Genomic DNA, 12,587 nt, shown 5'->3' with positions numbered 1-12,587 from the left:
GACACAGTACAGTACGGTAGTCCACGGCAGTAGCTACCTCTGTGTCGTCACTCGGCAGTCCGTCCATAATTGTATACCACCTATCCGTGGTTTTTTTTTCTTTCTTCTTTATACATACATACTACTACATCTCTTTATCAACCAGTCTATATTAGCAGCAGACACAGTACAGTACGGTAGTTCACGGCTGTAGCTACCTCTGTGTTGGCACTCGGCAGTCCGTCCATAATTGTATACCACCTACCCGTGGTTTTTTTTTCTTTCTTCTTTATACATACATACTACTACATCTCTTTATCAACCAGTCTATATTAGCAGCAGACACAGTACAGTACGGTAGTCCACGGCTGTAGCTACCTCTGTGTCGGCACTCGGCAGTCCGTCCATAATTGTATACCACCTACCCGTGGTTTTTTTTTCTTTCTTCTTTATACATACATACTACTACATCTCTTTATCAACCAGTCTATATTAGCAGCAGACACAGTACAGTACGGTAGTTCACGGCTGTAGCTACCTCTGTGTCGGCACTCGGCAGTCCGTCCATAATTGTATACCACCTACCCGTGTTTTTTTTTTCTTTCTTCTTTATACATACATACTACTACATCTCTTTATCAACCAGTCTATATTAGCAGCAGACACAGTACAGTACGGTAGTCCACGGCTGTAGCTACCTCTGTGTCGGCACTCGGCAGTCCGTCCATAATTGTATACTAGTATCCATCCATCTCCATTGTTTACCTGAGGTGCCTTTTAGTTGTGCCTATTAAAATATGGAGAACAAAAATGTTGAGGTTCCAAAATTAGGGAAAGATCAAGATCCACTTCCACCTCGTGCTGAAGCTGCTGCCACTACTCATGGCCGAGACGATGAAATGCCAGCAACGTCGTCTGCCAAGGCCGATGCCCAATGTCATAGTACAGAGCATGTCAAATCCAAAACACCAAATATCAGTAAAAAAAGGACTCCAAAACCTAAAATAAAATTGTCGGAGGAGAAGCGTAAACTTGCCAATATGCCATTTACCACACGGAGTGGCAAGGAACGGCTGAGGCCCTGGCCTATGTTCATGGCTAGTGGTTCAGCTTCACATGAGGATGGAGGCACTCAGCCTCTCGCTAGAAAAATGAAAAGACTCAAGCTGGCAAAAGCAGTAGCACCGCAAAGAACTGTGCGTTCTTCGAAATCCCAAATCCACAAGGAGAGTCCAATTGTGTCGGTTGCGATGCCTGACCTTCCCAACACTGGACGTGAAGAGCATGCGCCTTCCACCATTTGCACGCCCCCTGCAAGTGCTGGAAGGAGCACCCGCAGTCCAGTTCCTGATAGTCAGATTGAAGATGTCAGTGTTGAAGTACACCAGGATGAGGAGGATATGGGTGTTGCTGGCGCTGGGGAGGAAATTGACCAGGAGGATTCTGATGGTGAGGTGGTTTGTTTAAGTCAGGCACCCGGGGAGACACCTGTTGTCCGTTGGAGGAATATGGCCGTTGACATGCCTGGTGAAAATACCAAAAAAATCAGCTCTTCGGTGTGGAGGTATTTCAACAGAAATGCGGACAACAGGTGTCAAGCCGTGTGTTCCCTTTGTCAAGCTGTAATAAGTAGGGGTAAGGACGTTAACCACCTCGGAACATCCTCCCTTATACGTCACCTGCAGCGCATTCATAATAAGTCAGTGACAAGTTCAAAAACTTTGGGTGACAGCGGAAGCAGTCCACTGACCAGTAAATCCCTTCCTCTTGTAACCAAGCTCACGCAAACCACCCCACCAACTCCCTCAGTGTCAATTTCCTCCTTCCCCAGGAATGCCAATAGTCCTGCAGGCCATGTCACTGGCAATTCTGATGATTCCTCTCCTGCCTGGGATTCCTCCGATGCATCCTTGCGTGTAACGCCTACTGCTGCTGGCGCTGCTGTTGTTGCTGCTGGGAGTCGATGGTCATCCCAGAGGGGAAGTCGTAAGACCACTTTTACTACTTCCACCAAGCAATTGACTGTCCAACAGTCCTTTGCGAGGAAGATGAAATATCACAGCAGTCATCCTACTGCAAAGCGGATAACTGAGGCCTTGGCATCCTGGGTGGTGAGAAACGTGGTTCCGGTATCCATCATTACTGCAGAGCCAACTAGAGACTTGTTGGAGGTACTGTGTCCCCGGTACCAAATACCATCTAGGTTCCATTTCTCTAGGCAGGCGATACCGAAAATGTACACAGACCTCAGAAAAAGAGTCACCAGTGTCCTAAAAAATGCAGCTGTACCCAATGTCCACTTAACCACGGACATGTGGACAAGTGGAGCAGGGCAGGGTCAGGACTATATGACTGTGACAGCCCACTGGGTAGATGTATGGACTCCCGCCGCAAGAACAGCAGCGGCGGCACCAGTAGCAGCATCTCGCAAACGCCAACTCTTTCCTAGGCAGGCTACGCTTTGTATCACCGCTTTCCAGAATACGCACACAGCTGAAAACCTCTTACGGCAACTGAGGAAGATCATCGCGGAATGGCTTACCCCAATTGGACTCTCCTGTGGATTTGTGGCATCGGACAACGCCAGCAATATTGTGTGTGCATTAAATATGGGCAAATTCCAGCACGTCCCATGTTTTGCACATACCTTGAATTTGGTGGTGCAGAATTATTTAAAAAACGACAGGGGCGTGCAAGAGATGCTGTCGGTGGCCAGAAGAATTGCGGGACACTTTCGGCGTACAGGCACCACGTACAGAAGACTGGAGCACCACCAAAAACTACTGAACCTGCCCTGCCATCATCTGAAGCAAGAAGTGGTAACGAGGTGGAATTCAACCCTCTATATGCTTCAGAGGTTGGAGGAGCAGCAAAAGGCCATTCAAGCCTATACAATTGAGCACGATATAGGAGGTGGAATGCACCTGTCTCAAGCGCAGTGGAGAATGATTTCAACGTTGTGCAAGGTTCTGCTGCCCTTTGAACTTGCCACACGTGAAGTCAGTTCAGACACTGCCAGCCTGAGTCAGGTCATTCCCCTCATCAGGCTTTTGCAGAAGAAGCTGGAGACATTGAAGGAGGAGCTAACACGGAGCGATTCCGCTAGGCATGTGGGACTTGTGGATGGAGCCCTTAATTCGCTTAACAAGGATTCACGGGTGGTCAATCTGTTGAAATCAGAGCACTACATTTTGGCCACCATGCTCGATCCTAGATTTAAAGCCTACCTTGGATCTCTCTTTCCGGCAGACACAAGTCTGCTGGGGTTGAAAGACCTGCTGGAGAGAAAATTGTCAAGTCAAGCGGAACGCGACCTGTCAACATCTCCTTCTTCACATTCTCCCGCAACTGGGGGTGCGAGGAAAAGGCTCAGAATTCCGAGCCCACCCGCTGGCGGTGATGCAGGGCAGTCTGGAGCGACTGCTGATGCTGACATCTGGTCCGGACTGAAGGACCTGACAACGATTACGGACATGTCGTCTACTGTCACTGCATATGATTCTCTCCCCATTGAAAGAATGGTGGAGGATTATATGAGTGACCGCATCCAAGTAGGCACGTCACACAGTCCATACTTATACTGGCAGGAAAAAGAGGCAATTTGGAGGCCCTTGCACAAACTGGCTTTATTCTACCTAAGTTGCCCTCCCACAAGTGTGTACTCCGAAAGAGTGTTTAGTGCCGCCGCTCACCTTGTCAGCAATCGGCGTACGAGGTTACATCCAGAAAATGTGGAGAAGATGATGTTCATTAAAATGAATTATAATCAATTCCTCCGCGGAGACATTGACCAGCAGCAATTGCCTCCACAAAGTACACAGGGAGCTGAGATGGTGGATTCCAGTGGGGACGAATTGATAATCTGTGAGGAGGGGGATGTACACGGTGATATATCGGGGGATGATGATGAGGTGGACATCTTGCCTCTGTAGAGCCAGTTTGTGCAAGGAGAGATTAATTGCTTCTTTTTTGGGGGGGGTCCAAACCAACCCGTCATATCAGTCACAGTCGTGTGGCAGACCCTGTCACTGAAATGATGGGTTGGTTAAAGTGTGCATGTCCTGTTTTGTTTATACAACATAAGGGTGGGTGGGAGGGCCCAAGGACAATTCCATCTTGCACCTCTTTTTTCTTTTCTTTTTCTTTGCGTCATGTGCTGTTTGGGGAGGGTTTTTTGGAAGGGACATCCTGCGTGACACTGCAGTGCCACTCCTAAATGGGCCCGGTGTTTGTGTCGGCCACTAGGGTCGCTTATCTTACTCACACAGTCAGCTACCTCATTGCGCCTCTTTTTTTCTTTGCGTCATGTGCTGTTTGGGGAGGGTTTTTTGGAAGGGCCATCCTGCGTGACACTGCAGTGCCACTCCTAGATGGGCCCGGTGTTTGTGTCGGCCACTAGGGTCGCTAATCTTACTCACACAGCTACCTCATTGCGCCTCTTTTTTTCTTTGCGTCATGTGCTGTTTGGGGAGGGTTTTTTGGAAGGGACATCCTGCGTGACACTGCAGTGCCACTCCTAAATGGGCCCGGTGTTTGTGTCGGCCACTACGGTCGCTAATCTTACTCACACAGCTACCTCATTGCGCCTCTTTTTTTCTTTGCGTCATGTGCTGTTTGGGGAGGGTTTTTTGGAAGGGACATCCTGCGTGACACTGCAGTGCCACTCCTAGATGGGCCCGGTGTTTGTGTCGGCCACTAGGGTCGCTAATCTTACTCACACAGCTACCTCATTGCGCCTCTTTTTTTCTTTGCGTCATGTGCTGTTTGGGGAGGGTTTTTTGGAAGGGACATCCTGCGTGACACTGCAGTGCCACTCCTAAATGGGCCCGGTGTTTGTGTCGGCCACTACGGTCGCTAATCTTACTCACACAGCTACCTCATTGCGCCTCTTTTTTTCTTTGCGTCATGTGCTGTTTGGGGAGGGTTTTTTGGAAGGGACATCCTACGTGACACTGCAGTGCCACTCCTAGATGGGCCCGGTGTTTGTGTCGGCCACTAGGGTCGCTAATCTTACTCACACAGCTACCTCATTGCGCCTCTTTTTTTCTTTGCGTCATGTGCTGTTTGGGGAGGGTTTTTTGGAAGGGACATCCTGCGTGACACTGCAGTGCCACTCCTAAATGGGCCCGGTGTTTGTGTCGGCCACTAGGGTCGCTAATCTTACTCACACAGCTACCTCATTGCGCCTCTTTTTTTCTTTGCGTCATGTGCTGTTTGGGGAGGGTTTTTTGGAAGGGACATCCTGCGTGACACTGCAGTGCCACTCCTAGATGGGCCAGGTGTTTGTGTCGGCCACTAGGGTCGCTTAGCTTAGTCATCCAGCGACCTCGGTGCAAATTTTAGGACTAAAAATAATATTGTGAGGTGTGAGGTATTCATAATAGACTGAAAATGAGTGGAAATTATGGTTTTTGAGGTTAATAATAATATGGGATCAAAATGACCCCCAAATTCTATGATTTAAGCTGTTTTTTAGGGTTTTTTGAAAAAAACACCCGAATCCAAAACACACCCGAATCCGACAAAAAAAATTCGGTGAGGTTTTGCCAAAACGCGGTCGAACCCAAAACACGGCCGCGGAACCGAACCCAAAACCAAAACACAAAACCCGAAAAATTTCAGGCGCTCATCACTAATTTCCGGGTATATCTGTTATCTGCCTGGGGGATTTCAATAATGTTTTAGATGTGTCGTTGGATAGATCCTCTGCACCTCCCTCTACTGTACATCCTGGGAAATACGGTTTCGCTGATGTTGTGTGGGGGTTGGGCCTGGTTGATCCCTGGAGACTGAGACATCCGTCTCTTAAACAATATTCCTGTTTCTCCCACTCCCACTCTTCGTTCTCTAGGATCGACCTGGCCCTCCTCTCAAATGACATGGTTCCCCGAGTCTGTGATGTTAGATATGAGACTAGAGGTATATCGGATCACTCTCCCCTGACCTTTACCTTAGATCACCACTGCAAAAAAGGGGGGGAAGTGAGTCAATGCGCTGCCAAAGATATAATGCAGCCAATAAGACAAAGGGAACCTTCACATACAATTCCACAATAATTGGACAAATAGAACATTTTTGTCTAATCGGCGTAGAAATATCAATAAAATCTTACATAAAGATAGGTGTCCGAATGGACTGAGTGAGATAAAATTATAATGTGGAGATTTCCGTGTTTCCAAAGTCCCGTGATTCATACGTTCTTTCGTTCTGTGTATCAATTTCCTTAACTCAGAGAGAAAAAGAGATCATGGTGCAGATCCACTTGGGGAGGACAAAGGATTTATTTAACACAGGAAACTCACAATTTTAACAAATAAAACAAGCATGTAGCCACTGCAAGTGGAAAAAACAGGGTGCTGTCGTCACTGGTGGTCAGAGTTACCCTCCTCGGATGGTCTCAAGGCTGCACTGCAGGTTCCGGATACCATAAAACGTGCAAGAGGTAGCTTAGACGTCCCAGATCAGGTCATCCTCCGTTCCAATTCACCAACTGCTCAACGCGTTTCGGACTGCTGTGGTCCTTCGTCAGGAGCATAATGGTGAATGGGAAGCACAGATATTTATACCATAACATAATTAGCTAAACAGCATCCACATGGGGCGATTCTTTCCCGCCCAAGATCGTCAGCAGGAAACTCCGTCACCGGAAGTTCCGCTGACCGGAACCGGAAGTCACTATGCATTCCACCGTCGCCCAAAATCGTCAGCAGAAAACTCCGTCACCGGAAGTTCCGCTGACCGGAAACGGAAGTCACTATGCGTTCCACCGTCGACATCCGGAAATTGACAGTGCGTTCCACCTACGATGTCCGGAAATCCCATACGTATTTTATCGGGTGGTGTCTGCAGAATAGAGTCCCAAATACACAATTCCATAGGATTTATAAAAGGATCCTCTTTAGTCCATTTAAGTCCGTTAATATGACATGTAAAACAGAAATAGGTATATTAAAATTACATATATTCAAATATACCATAAGATATGGGAGACATATTTATAAACAATGCAAGGGATATATAATAAAAATATTACTGGAGCAAAAAATAAAAACTATAAAAACCATTTTAATTCAAAATCCCCATTTAGACCTTCTGGGGTTAGGGTTTTACGTTTAAAAATCCACTTCATTTCAGATTTGGCTAATTTGCCCTCAATATCCTTATTTCTCCAAGATGAAGTGACCCCTTCTATACCCCAAAAGGCTTTAATGGCGGCTGGGTTACATTTATGAAATTTCTTAAAGTGTGAGGATACAGTGTGGTTATCTAGACCTTTTCTGATGTTATAGGTGTGTTCCGCCAATGTTGTTTTTAAATTTCTGCTGGTCTTCCCTATATAAACTAGACCACATAGGCACTCGAGTCCGTAAACCACATTTTTCGAATTGCAGGTAAGCAATTCTGTTATCGGGTAGGTATTGTCTTTAACACAGAACTCTTTTATTTTACTTGGTCCTTTCACCAGTTTACATATAGTACATAAACCACATCTGTGGAAACCAACAGTTCTAATACTCGTTCTTTTCACCTCCTCAATTGCACTATTCACAAGTTTATCTTTAAGCGATCGTGCACGTCTATATATAAAACTTGGTTTTACTGGAATTTTAGAACCAATAATTGGATCCTGTTTTAAAAGTTTCCAATTTTTTCTGAATATTGATTCAATTTCTTTATGATGGGAGTTATATCCACTAATGAAGGCCCAGTTGACACTGTCGTTATTCTTCTCTTTTGATTTCCTATTTAAAAGACTCTGTCTGTCAATATTCAAGGCTTTCATTTTAGCTTTTTCTATAGAGTCCTTGTTATAACCTTTTTCTATAAACAAATCACCCATTTCTTCCATCTGTAATTCACAAACAGCAGTTTCTGTACAGTTGCGTCTAACCCTCAAGAACTGCCCGTACGGTATACCGTCGAGCCAGTTCTTATGGTGAAGACTGCATTTATCTATGTAACTATTCGAATCAGTGGTTTTCTTATACGTTTTAGTTTGTAAAGTGCCTTCTTTTGTATAAATGCACAAATCTAAAAAAGATATTTCTTTTCTGCTCCAATTAAAATAAATTTTAATATTAAAATCATTGGAATTAAGAACTTCAAAAAACTGTATAAGGTCATTTTAGGTACCTTTCCACACAAACAGTATATCATCTATATACCTTTGCCATGACACCAGATCCGTGCCCAGAGTGCCATCATGCCAAACCATCGTATCCTCCCAATACGCCATAAAAGGTTTGCATAACTGGGCGCAAATCTGGTGCCCATGGCAGTACCAACCATCTGCAGGTAATAACAACCATTGTAATAAAAATAATTGTTGGTTAAAATAAATTTAATACCCTTAATTATAAAATTCTTTAGATCTGTTGATAGAGTGCTTTTTTCCAAAAAATACTGGATTGCCTTAATACCCAAATCGATGTTTATAATGGTATATAAGGTGGACACATCACCACTGACCATTATATAGTCCTCATTCCATTCAAGATTATTCAAAGCACATAAAACTTCTCCAGTGTCTTTGAGGTAAGCTTTTATTTCTTTAACTAGTGGTTGCAAATAGGTATCAATAACCGCCGATAGATTGGATGTGATGCTATTCACACCGGATACAATCGGTCTTCCTGGAGGGTGGAGGGGGTCCTTATGTACTTTGGGCAGAACATAAATGGTGGGTACTGATGGATGTACAATATTAATAAAATCAGACTCTGACTGACTCAGAGCGCCAATAGATACCGCCTCTTTCGTAAGATCTAACAGATCTTTTTGAATTTTCAAAGTGGGGTCATTCTTCAATTTTTTATAAGTACCTCCACTAGAGAGTTGTTTATCAATTTCTGCCATATAATCTACTTTGTCCATAAGTGACGTCATCGCGATACCGCCCGATCCGGAAGCGGGCGGCCGCGGCTATCATCGCTCACAGCGGAGAACTCCAGGGGACGTCTAAACAGACACCACTAACCAAGTGGTGGGGGTAAAGTACATTATACCACCAGGGCAATTGAACATTACTTGCCTAAGGACCTGCACACTCCTCTCCCCTGAACCTCGCCTTAATCATAGTGGCACTGCATGTACCTGCAAACGTAATTTATAACAATACAGCATTGGGGCCATCAGTACCTGCAGAATACTTTGCCACAAGGCATCATTTCATTATTAATTTTGAATTCTCCGCACATACTAAGGATAACTACCAGATATCTATTTATCTATTACTATAGGGACCAAAGTAATGCTTTGGAGCCAGCCTTGAGCTCAAAAGTGTGTCTCTTTTTATTTACGAACATAGTTTGTCAAATTAATCAAATTAACCAATGTCAAACTCTACCTCTATATACCATTAAGATTTCAGTTATTTTTGGAGCCAGCCTTGAGCTCAATGTGTTTTTCTGTTTGTTTGCTATGAACTTGCCTCTGTTTTTGTTTATTCAATGAACTCATTGTGCACTAATCAGCTGATTCATTTCAGCCCTGCATTGCCCTGATTGGGTTTTCCCATTCCCTTTTTATTCTTTCTCAGAATAATCAATTAATTGTTCGTTTATTTATTAATCAATCAATGCAAATGTAACGGGCATTGTCTCGAACTATTATAGCTCCATCAGTTTGGCTCCTACAAGGACTGTCATCTCGGTCTAGGACCTTTTCTTTTCTTTCATTTTTTTCTGAATTTTCATTAATTAATTGTTTACCTATGCACATTTTTCATGAATTAATTAATTATTCATGTTTTTATTCATTCATTTATTCCTGCACTGTCACTTTATTGTTAATATTGAGCCAGCATTCAGCTCCTATTGAGCCAGTATTAATTAATTATTCATTTTTTCATTCATTCATTTATTCCTGCACTGTCACTTTATTGTTAATATTGAGCCAGCTTTCAGCTCCTATTGAGCCAGTTCTATTAGAGCACTACTAGTCTATATACTTTGTGAGAAGACAGGTTTCAGGATCCCTTAATTTTCACAAATAATCCATATTCAGTATTCACATTCCTGTCTCTCTCCAAACGCTTGCTTCAATTTTCTATCCCTTATACACTCTCTCATCTGGAAATACAATTTCGAACTATCAACAGTTTTGATTTATGTATAGTACAGACAGCAGAAGTGGTAATCTCTTCTCCTTCAACAAACGGCCCACGGCCATACTACCCTGAATACGCCCGATCTTGTCCGATCTCGGAAGCTAAGCAGATATGGCCTGGTCAGTACTAGGAAGGGGAACCTCCTGAGAATACCAGGAGCAGTGGGCCATTTTCCAAGGAGACCTTCATCCCTATCACTTTTCCTTTTCTTTCCCTCACTTTTTTCTCTTTCTTTCTTTTTTCGAAAATTATTTTTCCACAGTCAGACACCATCCCTAGATTTGACCATCATTTGTTTGCACTTTTCGTCCCTTACCATAGCTGGTGAAGTTATCCAAGGTATATATACATATTTTCACCTACATAACGATCTTGTACCACATATGCTAAAAAGGTCAACAAGATCCTCCTATTAGTAGCATCATTTGATTGCTAATTATCATAATTTTTACATTTTTATAATTTTTTATACAAGGATCAATTAAAGGCTAAGTTTTAATTACTGACATCTCCATTTACATCACACCTATTCAATAATCAAGAGTGCTCCCAAAAAAGGGTTTTTTGTCTTTTCTCTTATCTTCAAATTTCATCTACAGTTCATCTACAAATTTCCTGGGAGCACCACCAATCAAAAAGCAGTTCTGAAATTGTGTTTTAAATAGAGATGAGCGGGTTCGGTTTCTCTGAATCCGAACCCGCCAGAACTTCATGGTTTTTTTCACGGGTCCGAGCAGACTCGGATCTTCCCGCCTTGCTCGGTTAACCCGAGCGCGCCCGAACGTCATCATGACGCTGTCGGATTCTCGCGAGGCTCGGATTCTATCGCGAGACTCGGATTCTATATAAGGAGCCGCGCGTCGCCGCCATTTTCACACGTGCATTGAGATTGATAGGGAGAGGACGTGGCTGGCGTCCTCTCCATTTAGATTATAAGAGACTGAGAGAGATTTACTGGAGCTGACTAGGAGGAGTACTGTTACTGTAGAAGTGTAGAGACTGAGTGGAGAGAGTTTACTAGTGAGGACAGTGCAGTTTACTTTATAATCCGTTCTCTGCCTGAAAAAAGCGATACACAGCACACAGTGACTCAGTCACATACCATATCTGTGTGCACTGCTCAGGCTCAGGCCAGTGTGCTGCATCATCTATTATCTATATATAATATTATATATATCTGTCTGACTGCTCAGCTCACACAGCTTATAATTGTGGGGGAGACTGGGGAGCACTACTGCAGTGCCAGTTATAGGTTATAGCAGGAGCCAGGAGTACATAATATATTATATAGTGAGTGACCACCAGACACACAGTGCAGTTTATTTAATATATCCGTTCTCTGCCTGAAAAAAGCGATACACACAGTGACTCAGTCAGTCACATACCATATCTGTGTGCACTGCTCAGGCTCAGGCCAGTGTGCTGCATCATCTATTATCTATATATAATATTATATATATCTGTCTGACTGCTCAGCTCACACAGCTTATAATTGTGGGGGAGACTGGGGAGCACTACTGCAGTGCCAGTTATAGGTTATAGCAGGAGCCAGGAGTACATAATATATTATATAGTGAGTGACCACCAGACACACAGTGCAGTTTATTTAATATATCCGTTCTCTGCCTAAAAAAAGCGATACACGTCACACAGTGACTCAGTCAGTCACATACCATATCTGTGTGCACTGCTCAGGCTCAGGCCAGTGTGCTGCATCATCTATTATCTATATATAATATTATATATATCTGTCTGACTGCTCAGCTCACACAGCTTATAATTGTGGGGGAGACTGGGGAGCACTACTGCAGTGCCAGTTATAGGTTATAGCAGGAGCCAGGAGTACATAATATATTATATAGTGAGTGACCACCAGACACACAGTGCAGTTTATTTAATATATCCGTTCTCTGCCTGAAAAAAGCGATACACACAGTGACTCTGTCAGTCACATACCATATCTGTGTGCACTGCTCAGGCTCAGGCCAGTGTGCTGCATCATCTATATATATTATATATCTGTCTGACTGCTCAGCTCACACAGCTTATAATTGTGGGGGAGACTGGGGAGCACTACTGCAGTGCCAGTTATAGGTTATAGCAGGAGCCAGGAGTACATATTATATTAAAATTAAACAGTGCACACTTTTGCTGCAGGAGTGCCACTGCCAGTGTGACTGACCAGTGACCTGACCACACTGACCACCAGTATAGTTAGTAGTATACTTATATTGTGATTGCCTGAAAAAGTTAAACACTCGTCGTGTGACTTCACTTGTGTGTTTTTTTTTTTTTATTCTATAAAAATAAAACTCATTCTGCTGACAGACAGTGTCCAGCAGGTCCGTCATTATATAATATATAATATATACCTGTCCGGCTGCAGTAGTGATATATATATATTTTTTATATCATTTATCATCCAGTCGCAGCAGACACAGTACGGTAGTTCACGGCTGTGGCTACCTCTGTGTCTCTGCACTCGGCAGGCAGTCCGTCC

General features: G+C 43.8%; 1 pseudogene; it reads left to right on the top strand.

Annotated features, from left to right (window-relative positions):
• The first annotated feature begins 10,137 nt into the window (after positions 1–10,137).
• LOC134929800 (5S ribosomal RNA) lies at positions 10,138–10,255 on the top strand (annotated as a pseudogene).
• The last annotated feature ends 2,332 nt before the right edge of the window (positions 10,256–12,587 follow it).

Source organism: Pseudophryne corroboree, chromosome 5, assembly GCF_028390025.1.
Source record: "Pseudophryne corroboree isolate aPseCor3 chromosome 5, aPseCor3.hap2, whole genome shotgun sequence".
NCBI classification, from domain to species: domain Eukaryota; kingdom Metazoa; phylum Chordata; class Amphibia; order Anura; family Myobatrachidae; genus Pseudophryne; species Pseudophryne corroboree.
This window is presented reverse-complemented; position numbering and strand designations above follow the sequence as displayed.